This window comes from Podarcis liolepis, assembly GCF_965112155.1.
Source record: "Podarcis liolepis genome assembly, chromosome: 13".
NCBI classification, from domain to species: domain Eukaryota; kingdom Metazoa; phylum Chordata; class Lepidosauria; order Squamata; family Lacertidae; genus Podarcis; species Podarcis liolepis.
In genome coordinates this window covers 22,555,758-22,570,825 of record NC_139573.1, presented here as the reverse complement: position 1 = coordinate 22,570,825, position 15,068 = coordinate 22,555,758, and positions in this window count along the sequence as shown.

Here is a 15,068-nt window from a genome sequence, read left to right as displayed (position 1 = left end):
CCAGGCTAGCAGGACCAGTGGTGAGGGGTGAGGGGAATTGTAGACTCAAAACATCTGGAGGGCCAAGGTTGAGGAAGCCTGCCCTAAGCCATACATGGGAACTTCCAGCGCAGGAGCTTGCAAGGGTCACCAGAAACGGCCCAGCCAAATGAGACCGCAGCTGAGTTACAACCTCCCACCAACCCACCCAAACTTTATTAACTTATTTTTGTTTCTACTGTTCATCTTGACGCAGTTGTTCCTGAGGCGGTTTCCACGTGGTTTGACCTAGAAAGCTTTAAACAGCTCAGGACTGCAAGACCTCAAGGACCACCCTTCCCCATATTAACTGGGGAACTGAGATCATCCTCTCAGGTCTTTCTTCACATGCCTCCTCCATGAGGGTGACAACACAAGAATGAGCCTTTTCTGCCATGGCTCCTGATGAGTGGAATGCTCTCCTCAGGGAGGTTCACCTGTCGCCTTCATTATACACCTTTAAGGGCTTTAGACGTTCCTCTTTAACTAGGCCTTTGACATCCAACGACCTTTTAAAATATATTAGGGTGGGGAATATTGGGTTGTTTCTATTTTTATTATGTCTTTTGTGATTTTATATTGTGATTTTATGTATACCTGCCAGTATATTATTCATCTCTACCCTGGACTGGTGATCTTCAAACATTTAATTTTTTTGAAATTGGCCAGAGCTGGCAATTGTGGAAATGCAGGGCAAGCAATGCAGAAAGGTAGGCTTCACCAGCCACATCACCAACTGCCCCACAGGCCAGTCCTCCAACAAGTGAGTTGATAGCCGTGTTGCCAATCCCCACATGAATAGGTGACACTGCAGTTGCATTCCAAGTTAGAAGAACCTCCAAGAAAATAAGCCTTGAAAAGACAGAAGGGCAAATGGGAATATTAGAATGTAAGAATATTGACGTAGCATTATCTAGAGTCTCTGTAATAACCTAATGAACTCAATTCTGGAGCATAGGGCTACAAATACGAAAGCACGGCAGCCTTCCTCATTGCAAAACGTCTAGTAAACCTTTCACATCCGTTCTTGCCATATACCTGAGCAGATCAAGAGTTTGGAATGCATGGTGCATGAGGAAAAGCTGGAGCCACTGGCCATATTTGGCCAAGGAAGAGATGATTAAGACGATGACAGAAGCTTTCAGATATCTAAGAAGCTAAACAAGAGAAGGAATAACGTCAGTTTTCCAAGCCTAGCAACTACCGTAATTTCTGTGGGAAATTGTCGTAATGGAATCTCAGCTGGTATCACAAGCAAAAGTTTCATTTGCACGGCTAAGGGATTTGTTGCTTTTAATGTTCCATAAAGACTCAGCCTTGTCCATTCATATTTTACTCTGTTAGTCTGATTCTGTGCATGTTCACTCAAACATCAAACATTCTCACTGCTGTTGCAGTTTATAAGAATATTATTCCTTTTTCCTTTGAAAACTGTGGTCCCAATATCCCCGAGAGGAAGGCTTCTAGTTCTTTTGTAAAAGTTTGTTTGAAGAAAAATTTATTTCCTTGTATATCATATCCCAGAATTTTTTAATTTTATTGCAGCCCCACCACATATGAATCATTGTCCCTTCAGCTTGTTTACACCTCCAGCATGTATTTGAGCATGTTCTGTACATCTTTGCTAACTTGCTGGGAGTTATATACCACCTGTAGAACTTTTCATATGATTTTCCCTAAGTGTATAACAGGCTGTGAATTTCCAGTCTGTATTCTATAGTCTTTCCTATGCTGACATTGGTATATTTCCCCCCCCCCCCCAAATCAATTGCCCACTTAGTCCTGACTTCTTTGACTTCCTCGTCTTTAACCTCCCATTCAAGTAGGAGTTTGTACATTTTGGAGATTACTGTACTTTTGTCTTACTATATATTAATTCTTTTGCCAATTCTCACACCTGTATTTTTCTTTAGCTTGTGCGTAATGCTGTGGGGTTTGTTGAGTTTGGAGCAGAGATGCTGTTGCACAGAAAAACTGGAATACCTCAATTGTGCAGCTCTTTCTGTTGTTGTTAAAGTGTTTTCTTGCAAGGAAGTCACACAACTGGTGTCTGTTGGTTTTGCTTTATTGAGAAAGAGCTTGCAAGAGAATCTGGGAAACGGTGGGTAGCCCTGTACCATTTCACTAAACACGCCCTGCCCTACAATGAGGAATGTGGGGAATGTGATGCTTTTCATTAAAATGTGGGTGAAGAGTACAGGAGTGAAGCTCTCAAATCAAGTAGCTCTTGAAGTTTGAACAGCCCTTGTAAAAATGCCTTGCCATTGTTTGTGTGGACACAGCCACCAATCCTACAAAAAAGAAGCCCAAACCTTTGGCATCGCCTCTTCAAGGTAAGTGTGCCCTATTGATACTGTTGACGTAAATATGTATTGCGTGGCTTCTCATGCCCTGCTTAACTCTCTCCCAGTAGTAGATAGGTAGCCGTGTTGGTCTGCCATAGTCAAAATAAAAAATTCCTTCCAGTAGCACCTTAAAGACCAACTAAGTTAGTTCTTGGTATGAGCTTTCGTGTGCATGCACACTTCTTCAGATAATCTGAAGAAGTGTGCATGCACACGAAAGCTCATACCAAGAACTAACTTAGTTGGTCTTTAAGGTGCTACTGGAAGGAATTTTTTATTTTAACTCTCTCCCGTCTCTTTTCCTATCATGACCACAGGAAGGAGCTATAGCTTCGCAACCCACAATAACACATCCTGCCTCCTGCCTGAACCACTGCTAAGAATCAGAAGGTATTCCTGTTACTCCTGTTTGCGCAGAAATGGAATTACGGTTGGAAGACTGTCGCCACTTCACTGTCCACAACATGGAGACTGGGCACTGTTGGTCTTAAACCTCCAGAGGCATAAAATGCAAGACTCGCTATCTTTTCTCAGGCAGAAACCAGCCAGACTTTTAGAATTTATAGTCAGAGGCTATTGCACAATGTAGTGACAGTAAATGACAAAAGATGAATTCTTTTTTACCTCACACTCAGACTCAAAATTATAAAGCAACACAGGCTGCATACACACTCTACATTTAAAGCACATCACCTCCCTTCAAAGAATCCTGGGACCTGTAGTTCACTCCCTCAGAACTGCAATTCCCAGGACCTTTAAACTACATTTCCTGGTATTTTGGAGGAAGTCATGTGTGTTAAGTGCATTGTGCATATGCAGCCACAGAAGGGAATATCAACTCTATCGCTACCAATATTACGTGGGCCTGAAATCCTTTAAACTGTGTGGCCATCTCGGATAAAAAGCACACACATTAATAGCACACAATGGGGTGGAAACCTGTGGCACTTGCTGAACTATAACTCTCATAATCCCTGCCCATTGGGATTGGGACCATTGGTGGGATTTGGAGTCCAGAAATATCTGGAGGGCTACAGGTTCCCCGCCATCTCACATGACAGACATATAGTTTATATTCCTCGCTAAGCATTAGGTTGCTCCAGAGCAAGATCATGGAGCTATACAACTATGCTACAAGTTCCGAAGTGATGCCACAGTGGGTTTGCCAGCCTTCATGTCACATTTGCAGACATCTTTGGAACTCAGAGTTGGTCTGCCAACAGGCCGGGTGCCAGAAGCCAGCTCCCCATAGAGCACGTCCTTGGGGTTCCTGCCACCTTCCATTCTGTGGATATGACCAAGCCAGTGTAGACATTGCTGAGACAGGAATGCCAACCCGCTGGGAATGTGCGCTTAGGAGAGCACATATTTGTCTGGAATTCTGTCCTGCCGTTTGATACCCAAAATTAAATTTCTATCTAAATCATAATCATTCTTTCCAAACGTGCATCTATTAGCATGTGCAAATTTTACGGCAGTCTCTTTTTGTGTTTAAGCCAACGAAGTGCGCCATAATCCTCATGCCACAATAAAATGGGTTGACTTGAAGGTGTCACAAGGCGCTTCACTGTGGCAGACTAATGTAGATAAGCAACCCTTCTAGCTGTTGCTGCTATTCCCATTAACTAGTGAACCCATGTATTAGTGTCAAGAGAGAGGAGGGAAAGAGAAAAATATCTCCATCCACTTTCTCCACCCAAAAGCAGAACCATTAAAAAGAGGTCACCATCCCATTGTTCTCTGGAACACTGACAGAGAACAGCGGCACCTGCTTACGCAGAACTCTGAGTTTCGATGTGCAGGAAGAGACGGAAGGGCAGAGGAGGGGAGGCAGCAAGAACTCCTTCCCACTGGGCAGGTTGTAAGAAGGACACCTTGGACATAATTAAGGAGCTCACACGGGCAAGCAAATCCCTAGGGAAGATCCCTCCACGAATTCAGGAGGGGAATGGGAAACAGGGGCAATTGTAGCCATGGGCTCCAAAAGCACTCCGCCCATCAGTGCTGCCAGGCAAACACAAAGCTATGCTCCTGTGTTATTTGTGGGATCAAAGCCAAGGAACAAGCAGTTCCTGGAGGCAGATTCCAAGATAATGACTCCAGCGGAAAAGTGAGCAGAGGCCTAAGCCACACACACACACAACCATCTTCCCGACAGGTGGATCCTGAAATAACTGAGGGAGCAGACTGGGTGAATATATACGTCAGCACTCAGCAAACTCAGGCCTACTGGGGCTGGGCCCTTGCCACAGCTTGGACAAGTCTAGCCTGAATAAAAATAAAAATAAATATTATTTCTACCCTATCTATCCAGCTGGGTTTCCCCAGCCACTCTGGGTGGTTTACAGCATATACATAATACAAACATCAAGTGTTAAAAAACCTTCCGATACAGGGCTGCCTTCAGATGTCTTCTAAAAGTTGTGTAATTCTTTATCTGCTTGACATCTGAAGGGGTTGCATTGATCAGTGTAGGGCTTCCACCATGTTTTATCTCCTGCAATACATTGCTCAGCATCTAATGTTGCACCCCAGGCATTGAATGGTGGGAGATTAAGTATGGCAGTTTCCCAGAGTCAATCAGCTGCTCAGTTTCCATCCCATTGCAACCTTGCCATGTAACCCCACCCAAAGGGAAGAGGGTGGCAGGCAGCTGTTGTACCAAGTGGCTACAAAAACCACTGGCAATGCCAGGGGTATGGCGGTAGGAACCCAGGGCACCCCCAGGGCACCCCTCAGTGCCACAGGCGGTCCATTCAAGCTTGGCACCAGCCCTGTGAGCCAGTGAGTGTATTGATAAGAGCAGGCTTCCTCAAACTCGGCCCTCCAGATGTTTTTGAGACTACAATTCCTATCATCCCTGACCACTGGTCCTGCTAGCCAGGGATCTTGGGAGTTGTAGGCCAAAAACATCTGGAGGGCTGAGTTTGAGGTAGCCTGGATAAAAGTGTTGTACCAGGACATTCCCCACTTAGCCATTAAATTCGCTGGGTGATCTCAGGGGTTATCTTTTTTTCAGCCAAGCTTACCTGGCAGGTTTCTTATAAGGCTAGAATGGAAAAATGTTCATGAATGCCACTGCATGTTCCTCTACAAAAGGGAAGGATATCAAATTTGATAGTTATTTTTTTAAAAATCATGCCAGGGACACGTCTATTATTTATTCTGATTCTGCGCTTCCTCCAGAGTGCTACAGTGGCATACTTGGTCCACATGCATTATCTTCCAAAGACGCCTATGAATATGAGAGATAGTGAATGACCCAAGGCCATCCAGTAAGCTTTGCACCATTTCAACATGTGCGCAACATTTACAAGATTCCAGATGCATTTTTATGAGTGTTTTGCACCTGGCACCCAGAAGCAGGAGGGGGGAACCAACTTGGGAGCCATATTGATGAACAAAAAAATAGCATGAAAGAGCAATGCCTCCCTAACAACGGCTCCTCTGTTCAAAATGGCAGGCTTCCGTGGCTGCTTCATGTGGATCAAGTACCATCTGTCTCCCATTCTGCCACTCTTAATGGCTCCCAGAATCTTGCACCTGAGGCAACCATCTCACCTTTCCTCATTGAAAGGTTCCCTCAGGTTCCCTCATCCTCAGTTTCTCTCGCACACAGAGCACAATGGCACACAGCCCACTTGGACTTCCACAGTGACCTGGGTTTGTGTGTGCTGGTTGTGTAAAGGAACATGTCATCCTATATAAACTAGTTCCTTGATACTCAGGTTTGACTTGGCTCCAAATAACTGACTCATGGTCAGCTCTGAGTTGCTGACAATTCAGCCCAGCTGGGGGTTTGGCTCTAGGTTTTTCAAAACAACATCCTGGAACAACTGTCTCTCACCCCTAGAGGCAAGGACTGTGACGTAACAGGACTCACTCACAAAATGAAGCATGTGCTCTGCTCCTATTTATCAAAAGCAGTCTTGGTTTCTGGAAAATCTGTGTCTGCTATGCGTGTGTCCCTACTTTTGCCTTCCGGTGATTCATTGCTAACATGTTGAGCAGAGGTGCTGATGGTGTGACCTTCCAGATGTTTGTTGGCCCTGCAGATGTTGCTGGACCACAATTCCCATCAACCCTGTCCTTTGGTGGACTGTCTGGAGCTGATGGGAGTTGGAGTCTGTTGTAAACAAAATTATGACACCCCTTATGGGGTATCCAAGAGCCCGTATAGAGTCCTTACATGGGTTCCCTATTGGTAGGAGAAAATAAAAGAGGCCAACCAAAGAATATTGAGAAGCAAAGCAGCTAGTAAGCCTGATCTTTATTGATCTGTTGCAACAGGGTGCTCCTCTCACATGCAGGAAAGGAGGAGGACCTCGAACAATGGTGCACAAGGCCTTATGTAGACATTTTAAATTCCCTGCCCTGGAGCTCAAGACCACCCCTCCATACATCATACATACATCACAGAAGGGGTGTAACCCAAGACCACCCCCCACAAACATCATACCTACATCACAGAAAAGGTGGCCTACAACAGAAATTTGAATGTTGTCATTTTTCCTGTCTGCCAGGTTATCTGATAATGCCTTATCTGATTGCCTTTCCTGGTAGTCTGTCACCCTTTGAGATGGTGATTTCCCAATTCCAGAGACAATGGGAAGGCTCCCTGACACCCCCACACCCCCACGCAGAGAAAACATTTGGTCAGTTTGGGAGTCAAAATGGTTTCAGGTCTGTCTTCCTGATCTATGTACGTGCTTGGTTGGTACATTTATGAACATTTATTATATATATAAGACCTTAAATTTTATTATTACAAGTCCAACAATATTGGGGGCCTCCTCACTCTTGGTCTATAGCAATTAGCAAAAGGTTGAAGAAGCTGTGACTCTCCAGACTCTGTTGGACTCCAATTGCCATCAGCCCCAGTTAGCCCCCCCCCCCCAAAGAGTTTATTTTAGTTTTGCAAACCTTGGGATTTCCCTGAACATGCTGCTACCTCCCACTTGTGCATGGATGGTACTAGTTTGGCCTGATAAACATCACCACTCAGACCTCAGACATGGAGGGAGTAAGTGGGAGCTACAACAAAGCGTTGCAGTGTTAGAGTGCTCCTGTTCAGGACTGCGGACACACACACACACACACACACACACACACACACACACACACACCACTGGTTCTCTGATATTTTCCTCCAGCAGTCAGTCAACATTCTGTGGTCACCAAGCATGTTTGGTCCTGATTGGACCATTACAGTATTCCCTCCCCACTGCAGTAAGTAACTCCCCCCCCCAAAAAAAAAAGTGTTTTGGGTTTGTTTGTTTTTTGTATGTTTACAAACTTCAGGATTCTTCCTAACCTGTGGTTGCCTCCCTCTTGCACTAAAGGCCCAGGAACAGACCCAACTGGTTTCTATTCTGGCCTGTTGTCAGAACTAAAAGTCCAGTGCAGACAAGTGGCAGAGGCAATAAAAGTAGATTTCCTGCACAATCTAAGCCAGGCATCAATTCTTGTCACAGGGAAGAGCTCTCAGGAGGCTACTGTACTTTCTTTTCCCATAACTGGCCTTGGCTTTCTACCAAAGCACCAGTTTACGGTTTAAAATAATGGTTTGCAGCCTTTAGAGATATTATGCAAAAGGGGAAAAAGGAGGAGAAAGAAGTGGATCTGGGAATATAGAAAGTTGCCTTATACCAAATCAGACCATTGGTCCATCTAACTCAGTGACTGGCATCAGCTCTCCAGGATTAGAGTGGGGGAGATATTCCCAGCCCTACCTGGAGATGGTGGGGATTGAGCCAGAGACCACTAGCATGCAAGGCGGATGCTTTGCCACTGAGCTATATCCCAGGAGGGGCAGGCAGCAGCAGACAGCCAACACTCTGAAGAGAACTGCCAAGCAATGTACTCCTAGCAGCTAAAGGTAAAGGTAAAGGGACCCCTGACCATTAGGTCCAGTCGTGACCAACTCTGGGGTTGTGGCGCTCATCTTGCTTTATTGGCCGAGGGAGCCGGCGTACAGCTTCCGGGTCATGTGGCCAGAGCAGCGCACGGAAACACCGTTTACCTTCCCACCGGAGCAGTACCTATTTATCTACTTGCACTTTGACGTGCTTTCGAACTGCTAGGTTGGCAGGAACAGGGACTGAGCAACGGGAGCTCACCCCGTTGCGGGGATTTGAACCGCCGACCTTCTGATTGGCAAGTCCTAGGCTCTGTGGTTTAACCCACAGCGCCATCCGCGTCCCAGTGTCATAGCAGCTACTATCAGCTTAATTTTCCCAGAATGCCTCGGAGCATGGAACCCAGAAGCATTCCAGGGGAAAAGAAGATAGCAGCAGCTGCAGTCACCTCAGCCAGTGCTTTGCTTCAGAGTTCTGAGCCCTAAAATGTTTTTTAAAGGAAACACTTCATTGTATGTTATTTTAAAAGGAAGTTGGCATCAGTAGCCACGGGCTCTCCAGGGTTTGTAGAGCATGGCATTTGCTATAGCATGCCAGGTGCTGATGTCAGGATTTTAACTAGATTTGAGAAACATCCACACACAAAGTGAAAACGTGTCAGCTGTTTAATATGATAGTAGATTTTTGGCTAACCATAACAACAGTTTTAAAAACCGCCCCTGTTCAGATGTCATATCAAACAGTGGTTTGTCATCATGAGCACAGGCTAGCACAAAGCATGGCTTGCACATGCCAGGATCCTGAATTTGATACTCCAGATTTAATATCCAATCTTGGTTTGATACCCTGGCTTGCTAAATACAGTTTGCTGAGTTGGAATGTCACAAAGAACTGCAGAAGCTTTAACTGTCATATGTGGAGGGGAGTGTGAGAGCCCAAATCAACCAACCATGGTGTGTTTCATATATCAGATACAAACAGAGGCAGCAAACACATGAAATTTTCCATTTACCCTATTTTTCACTCTATAAGACGAACTTTTTCCCCTTTAAAAATTAAGGTGAAATGTGTGTGCGTCTTATGGAGCGAATGCAGGCTCCTTGGCTTCAGCGATAGCAACGCGAAGCCTCCGAAGCACAGAGGGAGAGCTCCCCCCGCGCTCCGGAGGCTTCGCGTTGCATTCGCTGAAGCTGCCTGAAGCCCCCGGAGTGCAGTGGGAACTCCCGCTGCGCTCCAGGGGCTTGCGGATAGCCGCCTGAAGCCTGGAGAGCGAGAGGGGTCAGTGCACACCGATCCCTCTTGCTCTCAAGGCTTCGCTTCGCTGGAGATGCGCTGCACAGTTTTCCCTCTCTGCACAGCGCCCCTTCAGTGAAGTGGGAGGAGAAATGGAAGGGGCTCCGTTTCTCCTGCCGCTTTGCTGAAGGGGCGCTGAGCAGAGAGGGGGAGAATTTTTTTCCCTGTTCTCCCCCTCCTATGGTCCGGTGCATCCTATGGTCCGGTGCGTCCTATAGAGCGAAAAATACGGTAATTCAATCATATCTGCCCTGGTTGAAGGGGCTCCACGCTTTCCCCTGCTCTGCTACTTGAAATCTGGTTGAGCACATTTTGAAGTGAAATATTTACGCAATGGTGTGGCCCACACACAACACTAAGCCAAAGCACGATTTAGTGTGAACAGGGACAGAGCAAAAAACGCTGCCACTTCGCTCCTCCCCTGCTCCTGTTGCTCCTATACTACTTGGAGCTAAGCTATGGTTTTGGTTTACCATGACAGTGGTACCTTGGTTCTCAAACTTAATCCATTCAGGAAATCCGTTCCGAAACCAAAGTGTTCCAAAACCAAGGCATGCTTTCCCATAGAAAGTAATGAAAAATGGATTAATCTGTTCCAAACTTTTAAAAACAACCCCTAAAACAGCAATTTAACATGAATTTTACTGTCTAACGAGACTACTGAGCCATAAAATGAAAGCAATAAATGATGTGCTGCAGTCACACACTCCATCAATCAGTAGCTGAACTGGGTTCCACACAGTCACAAAAACAAAACAAAAAGAGCCACAAAAACAAAAACGCAAAATAAATAGGAAAAACAGACTGACCTCAGCGTAACACTCAAAACGGAAGTGTGGCACTCAAAGTGGAAGCTTAACACTCAAAATGGAGCATGTTCAGCTTCCGAAAAATGTTCGCAAACCAGAACACGTACTTCCGGGTTTGCAGTGTTTGGGTTCCAAGTTGTTTGAGCACCGAGGTATTTGAGAACCAAGGTAGCACTCTATGTGCAAACCTTGGCTCATGGTTTGTCTCGCTCCAAACAATCCATGAGCTGTAGCCAAGGTTTGTTCTTGCTCATTCATGCTTGCTCATTTATGTGCAGGCATGGTTTGGCTGAGTGTTATATGCTAATAAGACTACATTCACACATAAGGTAAACCGTAGTCAATGGCTAACTGTGAACACACTCTCCTTTCGATCTACACCTAGCTCAGGCAGGAGCAATCAATCACTGGCTTAGCTCTGTTTCTGAACTGGGGATTGTGGTTTCTTTCATTCCAAACAAGCCCCAATGTGATGTGTAGGATTGCTCTTGGCTTATCTATCATGGTTTGTCTGAGCAAAACAAACCAGTATTCCCAATTCGGATGTAACTCAAAGCCAGTAATCTTGGATCGTTGTCCTTGCTTGCAGTAGGGAAGGAGTGAACCAGGAGCCACCTTTGTGTTTAGGGTAAACCATTAACTACAGTTTACTGTGGCATGTGAAATGGGCCATTACCATCAAAGAAGGGAGGCCCCTGTGAGACACACTTGAAGTAACTGGAGTAAAACTACACTACTATCTAAAGAGCCTTCGCTAAGACCATTAAGTCCACAGTATAAAATTAACTAAGTGTACCTCTCTGAGTAGAAATACCAGGTATTTGAACCTGGGGCTTCCCTATATACAAGGCCCATTTTCCTCCATAGCAAATGGTACCCCCTTCCTCAATTCAAGGTGTATACTATTAACACCCCAGGCTGTGCCATTTTGGCACCTTAGAAAATTCCACAAATACCTCTCCTGGGAAATAAATATACAATAATAATAAATTTAGTGACTGCTCTTTCATGAACCTCAAAATCAGCTGCCTGAGGCAGCCTCCTCCCTCTGCGTTAATAATAGGGTTGGTATCAGATGGGAGACACACTTTTAAATGCTTCCCACATTTAATAAGAATAATAAAATCCATGCAGGCTTTTTTTAAAAAAGAGCATATTAGGGACAATGGTTGTAGTGTCCGTCCCTTTGCCTGGTGTTGTAGTTTTCTGTTTCCGGTTAATTTTGTAACCCAGGGGGAATCCTAGAAAGAGGAACTCAGCTCAGAACAAAAACCATATTGAACATCAAATGCCAATATTGCATTAATTTCTGCGGACGCCTGAGTTCACCTGAGCCCACACTTCTTTGTTTATTTACACATCAGCCCGGGCTTTGGAAGTGATGCTTACACAAAAGGATACGAAAACAATAAAATGAGCAATAAAAACCCTCCATAAGACCAAAGGTTATAAAAACATCTTGTAGAATTTCCTTGCAAAAAACAACCATCAATGAATATATATTTAACCAAGACAAATACAGTGGTACCTCGGGTTAAGTATTTAATTTGTTCTGGAGGTCCATACTTAACCTGAAACTGTTCTTAACCTGAAGCACCACTTTAGCTAATGGGGCCTCCTGCTGCCACTGCACCGCCGGAGCACGATTTCTGTTCTCATCCTAGAGCAAAGTTCTTAACCTGAAGCACTATTTCTGGGTTAACGGAGATATGAATAGGGTGTGAGCCTGTGACCTGGCTAAGGAATTACCGGTAAGTTTTTATCATTACAAAAGACTGGCCAGGCTCCCCAGGCAATCCAATCAAGTAAGCATTAACAGGTAACCTGCTAGACAGGAGATAAACAACGCACAGATTTCTTTTGACTGAGGTATAATGTGTCTGGGGGGTGGTCTTGAATTCCAGGGTGGGCAATTTAAAATGTCTATATAAGGGTGGACACACCTTGGTTCTGGGTCTTCCTCCTTTCCTGCGTGTGAGGGGAGCACCCTGTTACAACAGTTCAATAAAGATCAGGCTTACTAGCTGCTTTGCTTCTCAATATTCTCTGGTTGTCCTCTGTTATTTTTCTCCGACCGATGGAGAACCTGCAAAGGACTCTATAAGGGCTCTTGTGTACCCCATAAGGGAATAAGGGCAGATTTTCATTTATTACACCTCCAAGTGTAGAGCTTTGCGAAGAAGAAGAAGAAGAAGAAGAAGAAGAAGAAGAAGAAGAAGAAGAAGAAGAAGAAGAAGAAGAAGAAGAAGAAGAAGCAGCAGCAGCAGCAGCAGCAGCAGCAGCAGCCTGACAAGGAACTGTGAATGTCCAGGTATGAGAGCAAAGCCTCTGTTCCAAACTGACAAGGAATCCTGACCAAGACCAAGTTGCAAGTCCAACTTTTCAGAAATTAATAACATGCTGGCTGGGGCTGATAGGAGTGGCAACCCGAAACATCGGTTGCTGAAGGCTGCCCTAAGGTTCAGGGAGTGAGTTCCACAGGGGGCAGCAAAGGAGGATCATGAAAATGTAGCTACAGTGGCCACGAGCAGATTGCCTAGGATGGGGAAATCCCTTGATCTCAAACTAGGTGTGCATGCTTCCCTAGGTTCAATGACCTAACAAGCTGCATGCAAGGCAGAAAATCAACTGGTTGAAAGTTTTCCTTCCACTGCATTGGCAGGGACTGGGGAAAGCTCTACCAGTTGATTTTCTGTCTCGCAGGCAGTTGCTGTTAAAGGCGCAGGAGCTCTTCCCAGTTTAAAAAGTGGTGACTTTCCCTCCCATCCCCCTCCTAACTTTCCCTACCTTGTTCTGCCCTTGCTCCTCACTCCCCTCCCCCTCCCAAACAAGCTCAGGAGATCTGAAAGGGCCGGATCTCTCAGCTTTGTCCATTTCAATGACTCATTGTCATGCCCAGGCAGGTGGATAGTTTGCACTCTCCAGGGGGCTCATACAGCCCCCCTCTCCTTGTTCTTCAAACAGCCAAATCCCAGCCCACTCCTCCCAGGAAACTGGTAGAATGTTTCTGATCTAATAAACTGCCAAATTTATCTTCCTCCCCCGCAGAGGTGGTGAATAATGTTCTGGTCCCAGAAACCCTTAACCCCATATCTCATCGAAAAGAGGCTGACTGTTGTTACTCCTGTGGTGGAAGAAAGATACTCAGAAGACTCTTCTTATGTTATCTCTGTGTATGTGTGTGTATTTTATACTGCCTGTACCCACATCCCTCCCACTACCCTTTGCACTTATGCATGCATCTTAAATGAAGACTGCGCTTCAAGCATCTGATGAAGTGGGCTGTGGTCCAGGAAAGATTCTGCTACAACAAATGTGTTGCTCTTTAAGCACTTTGTTGCTTATGCCAAAAAGGTGTCTGGAACAAGGCAACCAATCCTGCCACGAATTCCCGAGTACCCAGGAGAGTTACTTCCCTCCCCATCTTTCTACTCACCTTCCTTGCTGTCCTAAATTAAAACTCAAGTCCTGTGTGGAACTTCTGTGGTCTCTGCATAAATCCTTCATTGACAGCTGTACTCCTGCGAGTAGAGACTGTGGGATTTAAGGATGCAGTTCCTAAAGGCATTTACTAGAAAGCAAGTCTCATTATACACAGTAGGACTTTCTGCTGAGTATAAGTGCTTAGGGTTGCAATCCAATTCGCAGAATTTGCTGTCTCAAATTTGCTGTCTACTGTAATGATCTTCTGTAACAGTTTGAAAAGGGGATTGAGTTCAGCAAAGGTACAAGCCATTAGCCACAATAGCTAAACAGAACTTCCAGGCTCAGAGGCTGTCTACCTCTGAATGCCAGTTGCCAAGGGAGGGAGCGAAAATGAGGAGAGCTGTTGCCTTCGAGCCTGTTTGTGAGTCTTCTGGAAGCAATTGTTTGGAAACTGTAGGAAATGGGATACTAGACTAGATGGGACCTTTGTTCTGATTCAAACAGGGCTCTTCTCAACTTCTTCTACTGCTCTGAAGTTTTATTACACACAAGTGATCTATAAATAGTGTGAATAAAATAATTAAAATTGTAGAAGTAGATAATCTGCAACAGGGGGGGGGGTTTAAGATCTGCTTTAAGTGCCTGGAATGTAATGAAAAAAGTTGTGGCTGCCTCTGAGCATGTGAAGAGGGCAAGGTCCACAAAGAGTTGCTCAGCTTTGGACCCAGTGTTCACAGTCAACTGCAATATCATTTATATAGTACTTTTCCTTACCAAAGGAGCAGAAAAGACTTTTTAATGTATGGAACAACAGCCACCCAGATGTTATTAGCCCAGAGTTGGAAAGAAGATAAAAGTCCCTACCAGAGAAGAATGGCAAACCAAACTGATGGCCTATGCTAAGATGGCAAAACTGACTGGAAAACTCAGAAACCAAGAGGGTAAAAACTTTCTAAAAGAATGGGAAAAATTCATAAGTTACCTTGGAGTCCACTTGCAGTGTATAAATTACTATGGGCAATATGGTTTGGTAAAAAAAATTGGAGTATAGATGAATATGCAGTTGTAGAGGTTTAAAATGAGACCCCATGGAGGGGATGGGAGAAGTCCGAAGATGCAGATAATCTCTTTACAGATACAGTGGTACCTCTAGATGTGAATGGGATCTGTTCCGGAGCCCCGTTCGCATCTAGAAGCAAACGTAACTAGCGACGGCACATCTGCGCACACACGCGTCGCTTTTCGGTGCTTCTGTGCATGTGCGTGATGTCATTTTGAGCGTCTGCGCATGCGCAAGCGGCGAAACCCAGAAGTAACGC